This window comes from Haliaeetus albicilla, chromosome 5 (genome assembly GCF_947461875.1).
Source record: "Haliaeetus albicilla chromosome 5, bHalAlb1.1, whole genome shotgun sequence".
Lineage (NCBI taxonomy): Eukaryota > Metazoa > Chordata > Aves > Accipitriformes > Accipitridae > Haliaeetus > Haliaeetus albicilla.
This window is the reverse complement of record NC_091487.1, coordinates 23,664,432-23,687,186: the sequence shown is the minus strand read 5'-3', so window position 1 is coordinate 23,687,186 and position 22,755 is coordinate 23,664,432.

Here is a 22,755-nt window from a genome sequence, read left to right as displayed (position 1 = left end):
GTTTTTACTGGGCCCCATTATTCATTTTGGTAAATGAAGACCTAAATCTGCAAAGTATATTTTGATAAGTAGAGTCCCTTGAATTTCCACTGAGTTCAATATTCATTGTCCGTCTGTTGTCACTGCTTTGGACCTAAAACAGCTGGTAAAATCATGGCTTTGTTGAAGACAAGGGGAATTTGATCTGGCTCGGTGCTTAACAAACATCATGTTCTGGTAAGATCTGATTGTTTTTTCCCAATATTTTTCCACTGCCTTATTTCTGAGTATTTAAACACATGTAGATTGATTTGACCCTGCTTCTTACAGGGTCCCTAAATGTTATGCAACAGTGACACCAATCAATATCAAAGTCATGTTCTGTGCCACTGACCATTCTTTCACTGTATTTACACAAAAAATTCTACCACAGAAAGCCTGAGCAGGAGCAAAACATTTGCATATCCCTGGCAAAGGCAGGCTCCTCTTTGGTGCAGTACCACAACTCACTTCACATGGTCACCTCAAACAAAGCCAGTCCAAATGAAAATCACTGCAGTGCTGCAGGACCTGACACACTGATCTCTAACCACAGGTAGTGCTGGGAAACAGAACTTGTTCTGTCTTCTCACAAGGGTGTGTACAAAAGTAAGAGCCCTCCTGACCTATACATCAGGAAATCAGAATCACACTTCACTGGAAACTAAGTGGATTCAAATTTTTAAGCTGTGCAAAGCAAAATTGCATGTTTTTAGGAACTCAGGTGTCAGCTAAGATTTCTGAGTTTCTCCTACAATGTTTGGGGAATGTTTGTCCCATGTTTGCTCTGACATCCATTTTTCAAGAAACAGCATTAGAAAACAGTGTTCACTTGATGAAATGTTCAAAGGAATAAACCTGCTGCTCTGAAGGTGAAACAACACAAAGCCATCTGTGTCTTTATAGCCCTTAGTAGGGCTATATGTACATGAGGAAATGCAGATGAGTGACTTAAAAACATATCTGTTTACATATATAACATGCCAAGGGCATATATGCCAATAGGACATTAAGGGCCATGGAGGACGTATCCCAAAAGGCACCAGGGAGAGGCGGCAGAGAGATCTTGAGGACCCTTATAATAAATAATCCATTAAGCGGATGCAGTGACTATAGCTTGCTGAAGCAAGCTGCTGAAATTATTATTCATGCTGAAAGTTCACCTAAGAATAATCTACTATGTGCAGTGTTTGCAGAAAAGGCAGAGGTGCCTGGATAAAAATAGGTACCCTAAAATTCTCTACAGGTATTTGACTTCTTAATCTCCACAGCAAAATGTCAACCATGCCATATAAACACAAAAACACATGTATCTACAAACGTGAGGGCAGAAACAAACTTCCCATCCAAGAACCAGTTCCACTAATTCACCCTTCTATTGGGGAAATGAGCGTGCTCGTGCTTTAACCTTTTGCTGTGGGGAGGAAAAGCGAACTGCTCATCAAGAGTGCCCAGCAGGGCTGGAAGGGGGCAGCCTGGTGTCCTAGGACAGCCACAGAATGCAGCTCTGTTCTCTTCTGCAATCATACTGGCAAAAGGTCACTGTCTCTCCCAGGCGAGCACGATCTTCTTCTCCTAGTGAGGTATAATGGTAAAGGCCACTTTTCCAGTCCCCCATCCTCCCCAGAGTGACAATGGGGCTGTTCCTACCTTCTCCCTCATCCGAAACTGACTTACTGTCATTTCCCCTTTCCTACCAGAGCTCAAGTCAGGCTCTTCCCATGGACGAGCCCTTAAGTGATGTAACAAGGTTCTGACATGAAGGTTAATCCTTCTAATTTATTGTGTCTTAAGCCCATATGGGCCACCAGTGACAACCTAGTGTAACCATCTATTTGACTCTCCTACCTCTCTTTACAGCGAATTGCTGGCAAGACTTCCTTTTGAAAGTAGAAGACATAAAAAAAAAGACAAAATACCCTAAAGTAGCAAGTCCCTTAAAAAAAAAAGAAAAAAAAAGCCTCTTGGATTCAGTTGCTGCAAAACTGCTGGCTGCAACTACTTTCACTCACAGCCCATGCTGAGCCAAAGCTCTAAAACCGGGGTGTGGAAGGAGAAGAGCTCACTGCAAGGCATTTCTGCAGGCAGCCTAATTGCCTGGGACAAGCAGTGACAGCTGCCATGTGCCTGCCTGACTTTCAGTTGTACAAACCCTCATCAGGACGCACACTTGATCAGGAGTAAAGTTTTGGCTACTTCTTGTGTCCACAGAACAGAACAGAGTTTGAGGACTTTGGTCCTCACCTCTGGGCCAATATCCATATGTGGCCTGAGTGAAGCAGCCCAGTTAAATTCTGAGATTTTGGGGGGCAGTGGAGGGGGCGAAATGTGTGCATGCAAAACACTCTAAGGCACTTTTTGAGGTGAAGAATGTTGTTGCATTGACTTAGCCGATTAATCCAGAACAGGTTTTCTATTAAGATACAGCTCATACCTCTCAGGGCTGTTTGTGTTTTCAAATGCTGCTTCCTCAGTTACACAGTAGTTGTGTTTTTAAAGTAATTTTTTTTTTCTCAAACAAAAGACAGAAGCTTGAATTCTGTGATAATCACATGACTCCAGCAGCTGGGGCCCTTGGCCCTGGTGTTTGTGATTTAACCCACCTCTGCATGGTGAATTTTATGGGAATTGTCTTCATGGCTAGCACTCTGTACTTAATAAAATGGACAGAACATTTTCTCATTAGAGCACATTCCTTCAGAGAAACTGTGGGAGCAAAGACATTAACAGAAGATTGTGTAACCAGAACCAATTAAAGGCAATATCCTAAATTATTTAAATCATAGGGCTCTTTGCCATTAACATGAATGGGGCTGGGATGCCAGTCCAGCTTTCCGTTGCATTTTTCCTCTTTCATCCTCTTAAAGCAAGCATCCGCATCAGAATATCCTTCTAGAGGTGTACTGGACTTTTTCATGTTGAAAGGGATCCAGAAAGCTATGCAGAGTGTGTAAGTTGTGGGCATGATATAGTTCTGAGGTTCTTCACATCCACATTGTGGTTTTCCTATGTATCTCATCGATGTGCATCTCCTTTGTAAGCACCTAACAAATTTAAATTGCATCAGTCCCTGCTTTACTCACCACGAAGGTGGAACTTTGCAGCTGTTTAGTTGCACAGAGCACAAGCTAAGGATTTCTGATCCATGAGCATATTGCACAGAACTGAAATAGCACTGAGTCTTTTCAGGTCAGCAGAACGTGCTGACCCCCACTGGCACCAGCCCGCCCGCTGCTGCCAACACTCCTACTCACACAAGTGCCATGAAAACATTGGTAACCACAAGCGGTCAGGGCTCTAGTTTTGTATTTCATTCCAAGCTCACCAGAATCGCAGAGCTTCTTAGGTCTCAGAGCTTCCTACAGAGCAACTTTTTCTGTGGGTGGTGAAAGTAGAAGTTGTGGTGTTTGCCCCACCTGCTGATTGTTTATAAGGTTATAAAAAATTGGCAGATAGAAAAATGTCAGCAGGCGTGTCTGCCATTCAGACCTCATCATCCATGACTGTTTTGGTCCATTTGAGCTGTTCTTCCTATGCTGGGAGTAGTTTTGAAGTTAGGACCACTCCTAAATGACCCCATTTGTGTTCTACACTAGAACTGTGTTGTCTCAGGTAATATGTACTCTTCCATTCTGCCATCACAACTGTGCCTTTCTTGAGTTATAAACTCTAAATAGTTCTGATATTTTCTTCATAAAAATATTTTGCTACCATGTATGTGCTTTAGCAAGGAATTAGTATTTTTCCCTTCAGGCTTTGTAATGGCATACATCACTTTTTCAGCATCTACTCACCTGTTCTGCTACTCAGCCACACACCAGAATTTGCATTAGGGCTCTTCTGCTATAATTCTATTCTGTATTGTTTTAGGTAATCACTTAATTTTTTTAACATATGGACTGCTTTGTAATAACACAAATTAAACCACCAAAACTACAGTGGGAAAGATTGTTCTCTACTGAGTAACAGAGGAGTCTTCATAATTGTTTTCTTCTAATTTTTCTGTCTATTACCTGTTTATCAGTGTGAGTTACCTAACTTCTGGGGATGAACTGATCTGCAGATGTGAGTGACAGTATTTGGGTGTTCCTCAAAAGACACATTTACATCGGCTTAGGTTATCAGGGGGTGGCAGCTCAACTTTTCCCAAATAATGTGTCCTTTCAAGATGTCTCAAGATAGGAACTCCACAGATGTGATAAATAGTGACAGCTTTGAGGAAACTGGTGCTTCATTCAATATCTGAACTCATGGAGGAGAACAGGGAAGCTCTGGCAAAGACAGACAAATCTATGTCTACTACTACCATGCCATAGCTTTTTAGCTGCAGAGAATTTCTATTCAGGAGAAATTAAATTGGAGCTGGTAACTACCATGAAATTCACTGAGAAGCACTAATAGAAGAAAACACCTTTCAAGAAAACAAGATTTACCCTGAGGTCTATTGTGTTCTTTTCATAGCCCTGTTGTTGCTTCCCTGTACATTGATATAATCACATTTCTTCAAGGTTACCCAAGGAACCTGATACATGGGACAACAAACGGAATCCAGCTGGTAGTATGTAACTACTATTTCTGACACCGCAATGGAATATCTTCCATTTGATTAATCTATTAATAGTAAATCACTGTTTAAAAATCACAACAGTTTTCAGCATCAAAGCATTTAAGGAAAGCCAAACCAACATTTCTTCTCCTTTTAGGTGGGCCAAAAGCATCTGTGATGTGTTATCTGCCTTTAGATGTAAGAAATAAAATCTTAGATGTTACATTTTGCCCATGTTTGTATTTTGGTACAGACATAAGAAACAACAGCAAAATAGAAACAAACCCCATAACTTTCCATCTGCAATCTCAAAATAAACACAAGAAACCCCAAATGCTATGTCATCTTTGGCTACCATAAGGTAGTAAATAACAGGTCAGCCTTGCTCTCACAGAGTAGTGGTGGCATTTCCCTCAGCTCCAGTGGGAACAGACCAGGGCTAATATACTCCAGGAATTCTGAGAAATTACTTGGAGCAAGACCTCCCATGTCAGGAGCTCATTAACTGTTCATAGTCCTAAATGAGTTAGACATTTCAGTAACATCCTTCCCTTCCCCCCTCATTAAATCTGGTAGCACTGTTGATAATATTTCCTTCAGAACCGATGAACCTCGTTTAAAATTGCTTACTAAATCACGTGCCACCTTTGAGGATAACAAGGTAACGTTTGTCATTTTCCAGTGGCTGGAAAACTGGCTTTCCATCAAAGACGTTTCCTAAAATGTGTGTGTATTTTAAAAACTTGTCCTTGGATTGCCATTATACGTGTCATTAGGGAAGTGTTTGATTGGCTCCAGATGCATGTGATAAAACTCTGTGCGTATATAAACATTTTTATTTAACTTCTGTGAGTTTTAAAAGTTTGGCTCCAAGAGAATGTACTCAACACAGTAGTTACCTTAGATGAGTGCTGCTTAAGTTGTCATTCACAGGCCATGGGGTGGCATCGGACCCTCTCACTTCACCAGCAGTGTGAATTTTTTCTGTTTTAGGAGAAGAATGGTCTATGGAGGAAGCCACTACATTTAGGGACCCATTGAAGTCTAACGCCAGGTCAGCACATGTTCCTTATCCATATGTTCTATGCACCATACTTGCTGCTCTTTTTACGTTTGTCTGTATTCCAGCAGTATAAGTGATAAGAGAGTGCTGCTGTGCCTACAGTCAAGGAAAAGGCACAAGGACTGCACAAGACAGGTGCTGAACTAAGCACGTGTTCCTGTTCTTACAGGCAGCAGTCTACGCTTAGAAAACAGGTCCAAGAGGGAAGGCAGAGCTCTCGCTGTCTCAGGGTCTGGGACACTGTGCTAGGGAGCTTGGGCTCCTTCCAGGGGTGGTTCCCCCCCCCGCCATGTTCTCTGCTTGGAGATTGCTCAGAGGTAGTCCAGACTAAACTAGCAAAGTGCTGCTGAGCAGACAGCACCCAATTAATTTAAAATTGAACCTAAGGGAAATGCAGTGGCCAGAGCTGATTTCACCATGCCAAACCAGAGGATGACAGCACAGAGCTAAACTTCATGGTCAGTGGGACCCACCGGTTCCTATGCCAGGGTTGGACCCTGGAGCTCCTCATCAAACAAGGCTTGGCTGCAGGGCTTGCGAAGAGTGGTGTAGAAAACCACAGCCCAGTGGCCTTCACTTTTGCTAAACCTGTTTGGTTTTACAGGTGGATTTTAAGAGGCTCAGGGTTGCTCTGTGACAGTTTTCAGCTTCATTTCAGATAGTTGCAGCTGGGAACGCTGAAGCTGGCCAAATTTCCAGCGAAACCATTTGTTAGTTTTCAGTTTATTGCACAGATGATATACATGGTTATCATGTTTCTTGTGGGTTTTTGTTTTCCTCCCCACTCCATAAAACTATTTTATCATTTCATGTTCCAAAAGATGCCTGAATGTTTGCAAGTTGAGAATAGTAATATTTGAAATGTGACATAAGAACGTGTACTTTTATTTCTTTGACTCGGAAAAAAAGAATATAGCTCTGGCTTGTGCTCTAACCATAAATGTTTCTTTTAAGAAAGGATTTATAGGACTTGAACCCAACACTTTTTGCAGCTGCTGACACCTACAGAAACCTACACATAGGTCTTGTAGGGCACATTATTTAACAGTGATTGTGGTTTATGATTTCTGACTTGGCATGCTGTGTTTTGTATATTTTACTTTTTAAATAAATGAAAGTGTAGGGAGTATGGGAGGCAGCACTAGGGATGTGAATAGGACCCAGAACCTTCAAGAACTGGGGGACACATATATCAGTGTCAAAACCTGGGTCAGCAGAGTGTGACAGATGAAGTCCCACTTGCCCAGAGACCGTGAGAGGTGATACTGCACTTGGGCAACGTGGCAGGAAGCAGAATGCCAAGCTGGTCCTGGAAAACAGAGCAGCAAAAGGTACAGAAAAGGCTACACTGGAGAGTGGGTTATAATAAATGCTTTGGGAACTGACTGCAATCTAAACAGTCAGTTCAAGAGAATCAAACTGAACTGGTTCAAGCACAGATTACAGAGCACAAAGCCACAAAGGAACAGTGCTTGGTGCTCTGCAAATAGACACAACTATCCTTCCTTGGGAGCCAACAGAGAAATTAAGACAGAAAACATAGTTCAGGCCTATCCAGTAGATGTTGACAATTTCAACTATAACTAAGTAGAGCTCTTGGAGAAAATATTTCAGAAAGGAACTGAAAAAAAATGGTACTGCAGTTGTGTACATTGTTTACACATACGAGGTTTCTGGTCTGGTCTTATCTCAGTTGTAACGCATGTCAAGAGACCACATGCCTTATATGACTGTTTGCTCTCACATTCTACACAAATTCCAAACTCCTGTTCAGATGAAGGGCAATCTGGCATGGGAGAAACACAGGACTGGATCTGTGTTTGCAAAATATGCAGGGCTATGTTGCTATCAAGTGTATTAATTCACCAAATGGTGAAAGAGTAAATAATGGACTTGAATCTTTTTTTTTTTGTTCCCTTCAAAATCAAGTTTGCTCTAATTTGGATACCTTTCTGCAATATACAGCAATAAAGGAGACCTCTGAGCCATTTCACACCAATGTATTTCTCCGTCTCAACTAAATCAACCATTACGAGCATTTGTAGGATAGGTAATGATGTAGAAAGAGTCAAAAGTAATATTGAAGGAAGGGGAAAAACTGTCAGCTGTAGCATGGCTGATAAAGTTACATTCAGGAAACGTTTTCAGGTGCTTAGAAGAGCCAAGAATGTGCTCTGATGCATTTTAATACTTAGCAGAGACCTATTTTATAGCCTAAATGAATTTGATGGAGTTACTCAGCTTAGTTTGGGCCAGGCACAATAGCATATCTCATAGAAAGCAGCATCTGGCTTAATATGATAGAACTCCCACCATAGCAAATAATACAATGAACGCCCACTGCTCCCAGAGGTGCTTAAATTACATAAGCGGATTAAAGCACATTTAAACCTGTTACTGTGCCAGTCCTGAAACACTACTACAAACTGGCTGAAAATTCTGCAAAAGTACAGCTTCTCAGATGCCAGACTCCTGATTGTGCCGTTTTTCTCATGATTTCAGCATCCCATTTGTCACCTGGAGCATTGTGTGCTTCTAGCAGGGAGAGCTTATGCAGAAAGGACTGAGCCAATGGCCAACAATAAGAGGACAGCCAGAGGCAGAGGTCTTGTATATTACTTTTCCACCCATTTATGAAATGGTCTTCATAAAGAGTGGGCCAGCCTCTCAGCTGATGCATAGATCAGCACAGATCCACTGACATCAGCTGGAGCCTTTCCAGTTCACAGTATGTGAGAACATGGTGCTCCATTTCTTCAGATACTTTGAAAATACTTTGTTCTTCACCACAGTTCAAAAAATCTCTACTGAAATTATCACTAGCAATTTTTGCCTAACTAACCACTGTGAATTTCAAAGCATTTTTAAAGTGAAAAAAACATAAACCACCACCTCTTTCACGGAAAAGTAGCCTAAGACATAGGTAGATTAGGTGGCTTGATCTAACAGAAATCAACCTCACATCTGAAGACAAACCTAATGATAAAATTGTAATGACAATGTAACTATACAATTGTTATACCAGGTTGTTGTCTCTGGCTAGATCTAAGCTGGTTTGTGAGTGTACCCCTCACAGGGGCTATGAGGTATATACATGCAAGTTTCCTTTGCCACTATCAGTAGCTGTTGCATACTTCACTCTTGCCCTAAATGTGACTGGATTTAGGAGCTGATAAATGCTCTCCCAGACTTCCAGTTTAGACTTCTGTGACCAACTTCCCAATTATCCTTTCTGCCTTGCTGCCTTCTATTGTTTGTTTACATTGCATAAATACCACACTTCTTCCCAGCCCCAACTTAGCTCTAAAAGTGCTTTACAAGTCGTGAAGGTTAACCCTCTCTCACATCTGGCCCGACACACAAAGGAGATGCCAAGAGAGAATGTCTGATATGAACAGCTTCCCTAAATACATTTAATGAAAGGATTGGAAGAAAGAAACAAAGCAAACTTTCCTGCAAAAGTATGTTCTTCTGGGATAGGACAACGTGAAGGAAAGTACAAATGTGACAAAGGAAAAAGATGAGGAAGATGAAGCAGTTTCATAAAACATGTTATTGCCATTGCTTCTACTATGAAATAGGTAACACGGGTCTTTTATTACCACCTTCCCACTGGCTTTGCTTTCTCCCATAGTGCTCTCCTGGAAACAAAAAATTGGGAGAGTCACAGAAAGCACTTAAAATGCTGACTCAGTTTGGGCTACCCCTGCACATTTCTAAATGTGTATTAACACCATTTATTTGGAGTTCAAGTTAACAGCTCTTGCTGAGTCATATGGCCAAGTAAAAAGCCAAAAGGAAAACTGTATTGTCTGCAGTCACTCTTTTTTATGGTGTGGCTGGATTTGGCAAACTGGCAGAGAGAGAAAATATCTAACGGACAGAAATTTCCAGGAAACCTTTCAAACATATAACTCTAGTACCCTTAAGATCACTAAGGATAAAGGTAAAGTGTATTGATTCTCATTCCTCCACTGCTTTGCATCAAAAATAGTTGCATTAAGGGAACAGAATTCAAGAAATTTAACACAAATTGAAGAACATACTTCCCTCATCACCACATCCCTGGAGTATGCAATTTCATGTCTTGCAAAGAGCAGGAAAAGAGTTTTGTGATGAGTTGTCTCAACTTAAATAGCATCTATGGAGCTCAGGGCTATAAGATATCATGAGATTTCTAGGATTTAGAACCAGGTGAAATGCACATATGACTAAAGAGGACATCCTGATTTACATAAAGTAGAAACAAAAATATTAGAGAAGGGGCATAAGACTGGAACAGCTCTCATGTGAAAGAGGGTTAAGAGGTCTACTGGACCTCCTTAGGCAGTCTAAGCAGGTCACAAGGTTGGCCCTCAGATTGGATCCCTGATGGAACAAGTCTCCAAAGTAAGTGGTCAGATGGAGAGAATCGAAAGTCATTTTGCCATGTCCTGTCTCCCACCCACATCTCTGCGCAGGCACTGCAAACACTGGTGTTTGCAAAGCCTTGTTGTGGCCCATCTTTGCCTCCTCCTACCCAAAATCTGAGGCACATGGGGATGAATTGGACAGGAGCAGTAGTATTGCACCAGGAACATAAGTTCTGCAAGTTGTCTATTAAGAAATCTAAATGAGAACGTCTCTCGCCTCACAGCAACTCTTACTCCTTTCTCTCTGTGAAACTGTTCATGTATAAACTTCGTTACTGAAAAGCATACGTGAATTACTGAGGGGGGGCAAAGGAGAAACTTTTCCCAATAAATAACACACTCATTTGTTCAATATGTTGTTTCAGGCACACATTGAAAGGTACCTGAGATGGATTACTGTGAGGATTGGGAAGAAAACACTCATGCCACCAGCTTCTATAATTCTACACATTAAGAGAGGGTTAATACCATCTCATGCATTGTTGTTTCAGCAGATCACCAAAGATCAGGGATGAAATCCAGTTCTGTGTTTCAAAGAAGCCACAGTACTGAACTGTGGCCCAGAGGCACGGAGATGTGACATGGGTGCTGCCTTTCTCTGAAGCCTCAGGCATTCAGAACAAACTTCATGGATCATTGTTTGAGATTTCACAATCGTTGGTATTGAATAAGATGCAAAACTGTACTGAGTAGGGTGGGAGAAGAGAGACAGCATTAATTCTTTATGCATGCCTTTGTCACAGACAAGTGGACATATGGGAAGAAAAGATGGCAAGATGATACTGAGCTAATGAGAGAGGTAAACATGTGCCATATAAATCTCTGAATCGCTGGTCATTCCAAGGAGAAAGGATTAAGTCAGAAGAGTTCATTTTTCTAACTCCACTATAAGAAGCTAGATTAACAACTACCAAGTATAGCCATCAGCAGAAGTTCGGTGCCTTGAACTTTGGGTATTTCATCACTCTAACAACTCATCATAAACTCCAATATAATCTTGTAATAGGGAGACTGAAGAGTGAAGACATTTACTTCCTAATCCTTCTAGAAACTCAATTTTAAGGCATTCACCCAAAGCCTAATTTAAAAAGATGAGATGAAAACTACAATTTTTTCCAGTTCTCCTTTAGATGTGAATTTTCTTTTCATTCTGATGTACCTTTGTTTGCTTGCTAGATGGAAATCCTTCCATACATTGCCCAACACTAGACCAGTTAAGCCTAACTTTTTCTAGCTCTTCAGCAGACTGAGGATAGGACATTCTGTGAATTCTTTCAAGTGTGAAATCTGCAGCATGATTAAAATCTCCTGGTGCTGTTTAAAAAAAAAACCACCCATACGGACAGGTTTAGATCCCTCAAAAAGCATCTGCAAGCAGTTTTTAAATGCAGCGTAGTCTTTGCAAAAAGTAGGTGCACATATATTAATAAAACCACAGCTAAGGTTGCTAGCACTGCTACTTCGACATTAAGCAATTTTCCTTTTACAGCCTTTTGAATAGCAAGACTCGGCATTTCTGCCATTGTGAGAATAAAGCGGCACCATGCTGAGACTGCTACCTCTTTGCAGCTGCTGAACCACAGGTACTTGCACTGTGGGTAAGAGCATCTCCTGGAAAAAAACAACGAAGTAGCTTAAGAAACATTAACACCACTGCTCATCTGGAGAGATGCAGTCTTGGAAACGGGTGTGAAAAAGGGCAAAATGGATCCCCTTATTGGGGTTTCCTGATGATTATGTATCTTGAAACAAATGTGTGTCCTATTAGAGCTCTGTGCACGGTTCTTCTCACTGCACATGAACATGTTCCTGAGATACAAGAAAGATGTAAGAGGATGAAACCAGTCTGTGTCACATTTCTCCTCTTCTGTCAACATACTATTGCAGAGAGAGGGGACTTACTCCTTACACTCGTTTGTGCTGTCTGCTGCATAGCCTTGGAAGTGAACAAACAATTCCACAGACAAAGCTGCTTTTGTATATACACCTTTGTTTCCAAAATGGTTATAACCAATTCTTGCAGCACCAGGAAGAGCCAATCTAAAGGCTACCAGAAGCCACTAGTTAATGGGTTCACCTTGCATTTCAAGTGTACTTGTGGTGGCATTTCTGCAGAGCTCTTTAGGTTTTTCCAGCTGGCGCCTGCAGTGGCATCCCGTTTCCCATATGCTTGTTTCCTGTAAATCTCATCATCACATGTAGTATTGCCTGTGCTCTTGGCTGTCATCAGACATATCAAGGGACCCTTACCAGACCCAAATTTCCTAACTCAAGGAATCGTAAAAGCATTTTTTTTTTTTACTGCTACCTTATCTATAAGATACACCTGTCCATATACCTCAGTGCTTCACAGGATTCTTTCTGACCCTTAAGAAGTAATTTTTCTAGATACTAACTTCAGTTTCACATGGCTTGCTTGTGATTCATGAATCTTTTGATCTGGTGAAATGTTCTTGCTTGGATGCTTCAGGGCTGAATTCAGTTTAGAATCTGCAGTATATATAAACATGAGACTGAAGAGACCTATTTTGTTCCATCTGTTTATCTTACTACCAAGGCTGAGTCATGCTCCATGGCAGATTTACTATTAACCACTCATCTTACATTAGTGCCAAAAAGTCTCTCTCAGAATTGGGGCTTTACTGTGCTGTACACTATGCAAGCAGATGGACAGACATTGTCCAGGAAAGATAACAAAGCAACAATCAGTGTGCTCAAGTACTGTCCTTGTCTTTCTTCTGTCAATAATAGCAAAGCACTTCTGGTTTGGGTAAGGAATCTTTCTCCCCTGCCTTACCAGAAACAAATTCAGAAATTTGTCATGACTGGAGGGCAGATTCTAGAACAGCTGTTGTTGCAAAGGCAGAGGCTATACAGGCCTCCACATGACAAGCAAAATATGACCTTATCTGCAAGAAAAAGGTATCAAAATGACAATTAAGAAAATATCACCTGCACAGAAAACAGTTTTGTAGATAAAGAAGTGCTGTAGTGCAGCAAAGGCCCCTTATACTCTTAAGATCCCTCTTAAAGATGTAGCTTTTAGAACATCACAAAGGTTAAATGACAATGATATTGCCATTAAGCATCAGTTTCAGTATTTGCCTTGAGTTGTATCTTCAAGACTTGGTTCCAAATTATACATGCTGTGCTTGTATTCTGCATGGTATGTTTAACTCTGAGGATTTTACATCCTAGTGAGCTATCAGAGAAATAATAGCTGAAATCAGAGCTCTTTACACAAAGAGAGCCTTTGCAAGCACAATGTTTTCCAATGGAAACGGCTACTGGAAAGAAGAATTAACTAAAGAACTAGATTAAGAGAGAGAATGCAGGAAAAAGATCAAATTTCTGACTTAAATTTGGCATGCTACTTTGTACTAAAAGTTTATTCGATCTCAATGGAGATTTAATGTTTTCCTACGCAACATTCTTACCAACTGCATCTAAAAAGTCCTTCCCTGACCCATTCCTATCAGGAACACATATAAAGCTATGCTTTCCATGCCAACGTTGAAATTCATTTAATTTGGAGTCCATTATAACACTTGCAGTCTGGCAAAGTCATTGAAGAGGTCCCTTCCAGCAGAAGTAACTAGTTAAACTGCAAAAGACTATGAAACTGGGGAAAAAGCAAAAGCAAGTGTTTTCATTCCTCTCTCGTGCATACAGCTTCCTTCTCACTGTCACACTACTGAGTGAGAGGAAGACAGATGAGGTGTAATTTTAAAAAAAAAAAAAAAAAAAGGATTAGGAAGGAGCAAAAATGGGAGAGAGAAAGATAAAGAGAGGAAAAGTTCGCAACATGGAAAGACACATATGGGAAACGGACACAGTAGAAACGGATGTTGATACATAACATCGTCTCATCATGATGCAACTGACTAAACCTCACCAGAGGTCATGCAGCGTAGGAAGAGTTTTCATTTTCATTTGGAGAAAGATAAAGGTCACCACTCAAACAAACTAGCTGCAGGAAACTTTCCTGCCTGTGTTTCTTTTGCCAAATCATCTTTAAAATGAGGCCTGGCTCTGCTACTGAGGCCTGGATCTTGTTTAAGGGTGGGACCTGAAACTCTTGTCTTCTTTTTTTGTGGAGACTTAAGAGAAGCAAATGGCTCTTCAGGATTTTTTTGTTTTCATGCTAAGCCTTTCCCTGTGTTTGCTAAAGTTTTTCAGGCATGTAGCCCTACTGAGGAAACTGAGTAGACCCTCTGCATGCAGGAAGATTGAAAAGGCTAAAGTGAGGGATAGATCAGAGTCAGCAGGTACCACAGCCTCCACCAGGAGTAGGAGATGTACCCGTGGGACAGGGCTCGCTGTGGGGAGACAGAAAACCAGGGCACACCAGGTACCTTAACAAGTGAGCCATTTCCTTAAGAAAGGAGAAGTTTCCCAGCTTTAACTGACTCCAGAGATTTTCACTGACTGTTTTAGGCAAACCTTCCTGCCACATAATCCTCACTGCTGCACATATCTCCACCTCCTTAAGGTATACACTGAAAAGATAACGGCAACTCTGTTTGCTATAGGATGCATTTTAGCACTGGCGCTTACATCTCCAGCACATAAGGGAGGGAGGGAGGATTATATTGCATGTGTTTTGAAAAGGAGGATAAACAGTAGAATTTTACTTGATGGTAAAGTTTCAGAATCAACTTATTTTAATTATGAAAAAGTGAAATTATGCAACAATTTTGCAGTGTGACCTTAGACAAATACTGAATTTAAAAGTATTAGACTGTATTAAACAGCCAGTGATTCTGAACTCCAGCACTTATGCTAGTCTGAAAAAGGGCAAATATAAAGAACTACAAAAATACTATATCTTTGTTGTTTATTTTCACGTTTTGGTCTTCTGTAAACACTTTAGGACAAGTTTTACTTTCTGTATCACACTGCAAAAACATACTAGGTTCAAACACAATTAGCCAGGCCCAGAGAATATAATGAAAAGAATAATGATGTTTCACCATTAAAATAATTTACTCTTTACTGCTACTGTTTGAGGATCATGGTAGATAAATGACATAGACCCACTCAGAACATTTTCAAATGATAACAACCCAGCTTTCTCCTCAAGTCCATTCTGGCAAGTCTAGTGCAATTGGCTTCAGTGTAGCTACATGGGGTATGTGCTGGAAAACTGAATTTGCCTTCACATATTTAGTGCCACAGCTCAGGTCTGGAAGCATTTCCAAGCTATTCTAGGGAGATGGAAATTGAGGTACACTTTTCTCTTTCTTCCCCTCAGTATATCTAGTACAAAGACATACACCCCCTAAATAGGTGCACATTTCTGACCTAGTATTTCCAAACCAAAGCAAGCCCTGAGTGGAGATTGAGTTCAGCGATGTAACATAGCACCTGCATGCCCAGGAGTATCCACAGACTGACCTCCTACCTACCCTTGTGTGCTTGTATCGGTGTACCAAGAGCAATCCACTTACTGGCATTTATGTAGCATTAAGAGACTTTAGGGGGTATTACTTAAAAATTATCGGTTCCTTTTTCAGCTTTATATATCCTCCTAGCACATTTCCAGATAAACTGTTAATTTAGATTCTCTTATGAACTGTTCATAACTTCTGTTATGAAGTACTGCAAGGACGTCAAACTACACATGGGTGTCTCTTGCCTACCTCAAGTTACATCACATCTTTAAAGACCTTTTGTTTCAAACAGTAGCAAGCACCATTGCAAAATAAAAGGAAAGAGAAGGAGAAACTACCATGCAACTGTAGGGCCATGACCACCTGCACGATTAGGAGCAGATGCAGCTAATCAGTCTCTCCTAGCTGATTAGAGAAAGCGTTCTACCTTTGGAGGAAGGTTGAAGCCATAAAAATATATTTAGACCATGCTATTCCAGAGATCATTGATATCTCGGGAGGAAGACTTTGCTCTCCTGTACAAGTTACCTTCATGCTATAGATGTCCCTGTTCAGGGGGGAATGCGTATTACAAAACTAAAAAGGAAGTTAAAAATATGTGCAAGACAAGTCTCAAGGAAAATCTCTAGTGTTGAAGGATGTGCTGTGTGTTTGCTGAGGATGTGGGGAATGAAAATTACACAGAAATGGACTAAGCAAGAAGTATAAAAAAAAAAAACCAAGATGCTGTTTTTTCTAAGCTGTTAAACTTTCCATTCACTCTCAGTGTAAAAAATAATTTTTTTTTTTAGATCAGGTCAATGACAAAAGAAAAGTAAATAGTTTCTGTGAGACAGTACGGTAGGTGTCAATTCTGCAGCCATTAGCAGCAAAATGGGAAACAAAATGACATAATTCCTTGGGATTTCCAAGTGTATTCCACGAAAAATGGAAGTAGTACCATTAGATTAGACAATGTGAAAGACAGTCCACTGGGATGATAAAACGTTTCCTGTAATTGTTTCTCCAACAGAGAGTCCTTGTCCCAAGTTAAAAAGCAAATTCTACCCTGATAAAATGAGTGCCGTCAATATCTATCTAAATGACTTTTCCTCACAACAGATGGCAATGACTGAGGAAAGCAAGGCATCCTAAGGATGACTTTGAAAGAGGCATTTGTTTCTTCTTTGATAGCTCTATCAGTTAGAAGATTTTCTTTAAAAAAGAAAGGAATTGCTGAAATCCAAGAAAGAAGTGTGCTACTCCTCTACAGCATTTTTGGCTTCATTCTTTCAGGTTAAAAATGAATAGATTACTACACAGAAGAGAAATCTTAACTGGAATACTCATACTGCAGTAGCTATTTGTTATTCAGCTATTGGCAATTAAAGTATTAATATTAAATGTAAAAATGAGGGAGCACCGCATGGGTAAGAAGAAAGATGAATAAAGTTAACAAGCCCTAGCAAGAGCCACAAGTCAAAATTAAAGCCAGATTTCTTACTGATCTTTCTAAATGAAGAAGTATCTGGGGTTATATGACTACAGAGATTTTTTTTTACTCGGTTCTGAAGTAAATTTTGATATTGGATGTAACAATTTTTAAAAATTATTTCATGACATTACTGGCATGTATGAGTTAATATCTAATAGGTCTGGTGACTAAAATCATCATAATATACCAAGTGGATTTTTTTCTGAATTAAATCCATGAGAATCAGAAACAAAAGCAGTTCTAACAGGGTAACTGGAGCTGAATTATAACAATAGAATAATAAAGCAGAGTGTGTCCAAGAACAAAGCCCAACCAGAAAAAAAAAGTAGAGAAAGAAACTAGATTAAAAATCCATAAAACAATAATTGCCTATAGTATAATGAGCCAAATTTATCTCTGGAGTTTCACAAGCATTGCATTTGGCTTTAAGCAGGATACTTCTTTATGGGAATTCAGACAATGGGAAAGAACTAAAACAGAGTACCATTTTCAATGAAAGCTAACACAGTTCAAAAAATCTAAGTGGGAGTTCAGAATGTTATCTGAATCATACAAGCTGTCCTCACCCAAGTGTTCATTTTGTTGGATTCAGGCAGTAGAAGAATCTGCTACTTTTTCTAATGATGCACATGCACACGTACACAACTACCGGGCTATTTGCTTATGTAAAAGTACCACTGGAGCAACAAGTCACCTGAGGAGATTTCTATATTCCAAGTATTCATGTACCTCCTAGATGCGGTAGAGGACAGAATGTTCTCTGCATAGAGAACAGAAATGTTTTCTAGCTTATTTGGTGCTGTTGCACTGTTATACTTCCAAAGTATTGGTCTATCAAGGTACACGGATGTTTATTCCCATATGCACATGTGCTTTTCTGTCTCTTACTCCTCCACCCTTCACAAAAGAGACTAATAGGATGATGCTTCTATTTTAATATGAAGCTATGTTTTGATCTGAGACAGAATACAAGCAAAACTACTATAAACATATAAATATTTATAGGGCTTGTAAATGTGTAAGCACTCAGACTTTCTTTTTTGTGTTGGTACAGTACCTCAGACAACAAGGCCTGGCACTACTAGGCGATTCTGTAATACAAATAGAAGTGCATAGACATGTCAAACACACTAATTCACCTGAAAATCTACAAAGAAAGTTTACAGCCTTAGCATAGTTAATATTTTCACCTGTGGGGAAAAAACAGTGCTAGAAATCCAGACATTACTGTATAATCCCTGTCGGTTATAGAGGACATAGAGTGGAAGAAAGTGAAGACCAGAGGCTCATGCATTTAATCATGTTTTATCAAGTTTCACGTCAGCTTTCAAGTTACTCTAGACTTCTATACAAAGAAACTTCACCCAGCATTTAGGCAAGGGCAGCTTTTACATCGAGGAAAGCAGAATCCATCCACACTGGGACTTCATAACTCTTGGTAAAAAACTTTGTATTTCATTTCCTGCCTGTGCTGAGTGCAGGTGGCGCACACGCTAGCAGGCAGCCCCGCATCACCACGTGCTGGGAGAGGAAGGACACAGCACCCCGCGCTGGAGGGAGCTTTCAGTGGGGATGCCCACCACCTAAAAAGGATTAGAGCCACCACTGCATGTAAGTACGTCCACATTTTGCTCACTTAATCAAAGAGTTGGAAGACCAGCAACGGGAAAACAGAATGGGAAAAAAACCCTCTCTCCCTTAGAGGAGATTCCCTGTTTGGATGTGCAGAAGACGACTGTAGACAGGCCCTTTCAGCAGCAGCTTGTGTGTCCTGACCCAAACTTCCAATAAGCTGGCTCCTCATCCCCTGCCTGGAAGCATTCCCAGCCCGGAGACAGACATCACTGTATCACGTGGTCGTTTTATTCCCACTAGTAAGTAGGTTTCAGTCTTGGTGGAGTCAGCTTTTCCTCAGAATTTCCACTCAGATGAGAGAAAGCAAACTCACAGCCACCACAATACTCACAGCCATTAGTCCTGGCCAGCTGCAGTAAATCCTTCCCTATTCAGTCAGCTTATTACTGGAATAAAACATCAGCTTCGTTCTATCGCTCTCTTTGCTCCTCAAGTGTATAATTACAAGTCAACCGTGGGTCATACTGTTACCATAACACCAAAGAACAGAGAGCCTGATAAGAGCCAGCAGAACAACTCACGCTGATTTTGATGGGATTTGCCTCAAACCTTCAACAACTATCACACTGGAAAAGTAGATGCAGGCCACAAGGTTAAATCACGAGAAAGGTTAAGGACGAGAAAACAGGAGAGTATCTGCACCTCGGACATTGCTTAGGAAGCCATTTGCTTCTCAGTATTTCAGTCTCCATCAGAAATGTGGAGGCAGTGGTACCAGGTACTTCACAGAGCTGTTGAAAGGCTTTATTCATTTATACAATGATGCGTTTTGTGGGGCCTCAAAGGGATGGGATGGTACTGACAGGTAATAAGAACAGCAAGAGATGAATAAGGCTTCATCAGGGTCTTCCTCTTTCAGCTTTTCACTCAGGTGTGACATTAACTGCTGAAATAGCAATGTGGTCACACTTAGTCTTTATTAAAGGCCTCAGTATGGGCATCAGAACATCTTTTTGGTGACAAGTAACTTTAAGCTGCTCTAACACACTCATAAGCGATGGTGACATTGTCAGGGAGAGGCTGCCTTCCCTATCAAGTCATCTAAAAACATTAGAGAGGGACCCCTCAGCCACGCAAAACCAGTCAGGCAACTAGTATGTCAGCAACAGAATGAATTGCAGCATATATCATTTATTTGTGGCTATGTATTGATATGGGATTAATTTTTATCATGTGTATAAGAATTTTAAGCCACAGTGGTGATTAAGTTTTCCCAGCAACAGCTTTAAGACTAGATAACAGCAAACTGCAGTAGAGGTAAATTAGGGTCTAAAATGAGTTTCTTCACTGATGTTCCTGCTTTGTGCTAGTGTATATGCACATGTTTGCAAATGAACAACCTAATCCTTTTTTATTGTCTGGTACTCCCTAGTGGCTCCTGAAATCAGTATTCCATTTACACATTGTATTCGTGGTATCCAGTATGATTTTCAAGTCCTTGAGAAAAGTTCCGTACTTCAATTCTCCACATTACATCACCTTCCAAACATTTTAAAATCATAATTTTAAAACAGGAAGTTGAAGGTGCAATCTTTTTGCTGGCCTGACCACAAATAAAAATGAGAAAGTATTGGAAAATCATGCTTTTCACCAAGCCATGGAAAACAGATGAAGGTCAAATCATAGCGATCATAGCTGGAAATTCTTTCAGACATCCTGCAAATGCATGACATGATTAAATGTTGTGGTTTCTGGCTTTTTTTTCACTCTGGAAAGAGATGTGACCAGACCTGGGTATACAAGGACAGGAAAAGAAATATAGCTCTGCACTGGCATTCAGTCATCTGTGATGGGTTCACATGCTCTTACTTGAGATTTCACTAGATATTTAAGAAGATCTAATGGAGCACTGATGCTGAAAGAAGCGATCCTACCTTCTACTCTGTACTGCCACCTGCATGGTGCCACCCACTCCCTTGTCTCTTCTCTGAAGCTTGTCCGATGTTTTGCAGAGATGTTCCATTCTGTGGACTTCAAAAATGAGTGAGTGAGCGTGTGTGCGTGTGTGTGTGTTCACTTTGCCCCGCTTTGGCTTGGGGTCCTTCTCATGAAGCCCCACACTTTTTGTGTCCTTTCTTGTCTCAAATACATCCATCCTGTGATTATCTTTAACACTTTCTGCTCCATAATCCTACTGCTGGTTATATAGGTTACATAAAACTGTGCACCAGTTTGACAGAGGGAAAACCATAACATATAGCGCTGAAGGGCCTTGGGGCAAAGCTGAGAGCCAACCTCATAGATTCTTATGCTTAACCTCCCTACATATTTTATATCCAAATCTCTGTCTTCCTCTTTTTACCTCTCTTATTCACTAATGACATTTTATTGGACTGGTATTCCTTTATGACTACAAAAGATGGGGTTATGTTTGGCACTATTCATGTTTAGTAAATATTCAAAACGCTGTATTTGTTCTTTTGTGCATCTTCTCTGGAGATAAGTATTTTGTCACTCCTAAGAGTAGGTGTATGCAATTCTATACTATACAGACTAAAAAAAATACTACATTTGTGTTGCCAGACCAGCTGGCAAAGTAATTCTAAATAGAGAAAATTAAGGGTTGAACACCAAATGAAACTATCATAAAAAAATTCTTGCTAATACTGAAAAAAAGTTACAAATATGAAAACCTGCTATGCCTGGACAAGGTGTAATAATCAAGTAATAACATCTGTCAGTGTCACTTCACTATTGCACAACTGGCTCAGCCAGCTCAGGAAACATGCCAAGGTCTGAGCAGTTGCAGTTATTGTGGACAATACATGGTACACAGCTGGTAATCTCCTAAAGAAAGAATCTGTGAAGCACTAATTTAGCTTTGGTGGAGAAATTCCTATTAATTAAAAAAAAAAAATCTCATCTTCAGTGTATTCTATCATTCCAGATAGTTGACACTTGACTGGAAGAACCACACCTAAGTGTGCTCGGATACCATGAGGGTATCTGTTACAATGCCCTCTAAAAGCAGCAGTGCCTCTAGGACACTACCACACAGGGAAATCAAATTCATTTCACAGTGTCAGAAACATTCCAGCTGCAGGACTAGGTTTATTTGTTTATTTTCACAACTCTCACAAAGGAAATCCATGAAATTCTGTATTGGAGGGAAATCTTTCCCAAGATCTAGTTACAAAAAGAAACTCTCCAGACTGTGTGTGGCCTCGTTCTCAGCTGTGCCATTGTTCATTAGATGTAACTAAGGAGGAGGCTGAGGATGAGGTCCATAAAAAGCCAATGCATTTCTCTTATCCCGGGGCCAGTTCTTTGCCAGCCCAGCCCTTCCATAGATGAAAGCAATCCAAGAGCTGCTCTAATCTATACCAGCTGCTTCACCAAAGCCTGATGTCGGTCAGGAGTTGCTGCAGCACAACCCAGCCAGGTTTCCTTCTTTCTCTCTCCCCTGCCATAATCTCCACACAAAAGGCTCCAAGAGTGCATGATGTAGGAAGATGACATGTAACAGGGAGCTGTGCATGGAAAGGATCATTCTGCCAGGGAAACCTGGCCACTTCCCACCCTCCTCTTAACACAGCAGCAATGAAAAGGCAGTGAAAGGGAGACCAGTCCTGAGCCTCTGTGCATACCAGATGTATTTATTGTTACCGATGACTCCAGCTCACAATATTCTTCCTCACAAGCCTGCAGAAATGGCCCTCTCAGGGTTAACATGAACATGTCCCATAAAAAGTTATCATAAATCTTAGGACACCACTGTCCTCTAGGGATTTTAGTTGCTGAGGATCTCAGGATTTACGAGAGTCATGAGTTCACAGTATGACTTCAAATTATAAAAATCTGTGTGCTAGTTTAGCACTATTTAACAAATGTAAATAGTTGAATGTATTTCAAAGTTGGTTTTGGACTGCAGCTACGAGGTACTCCAACTCTGCAAACCAAAGATCACCTTGGAAGTGGGGGGACAGGGAGGGATGGGTAAAGCCTTTCTCTGGTAGCCAGGTGCCAAGATTTTGTAAGCCCAGTGACAGTAAAGGCATTGTTGCCTGCTTACAGATCAGAGCCTGCAAATCCACATAGCATTCAGGATTTGTATCTCACCTTCCCTGCAATCTACAACATCAACTCAGCAGTATACTTGTTGCAAGAAGAAAAGGAAGAAAGAAAAAAAAATGCCACCAAGGGCACTAAACTTTTAGTCAGAAGGAAATACTTCTGTGCAGAAAGTTTCTGAAGATGAAAGACACCGTGAATGG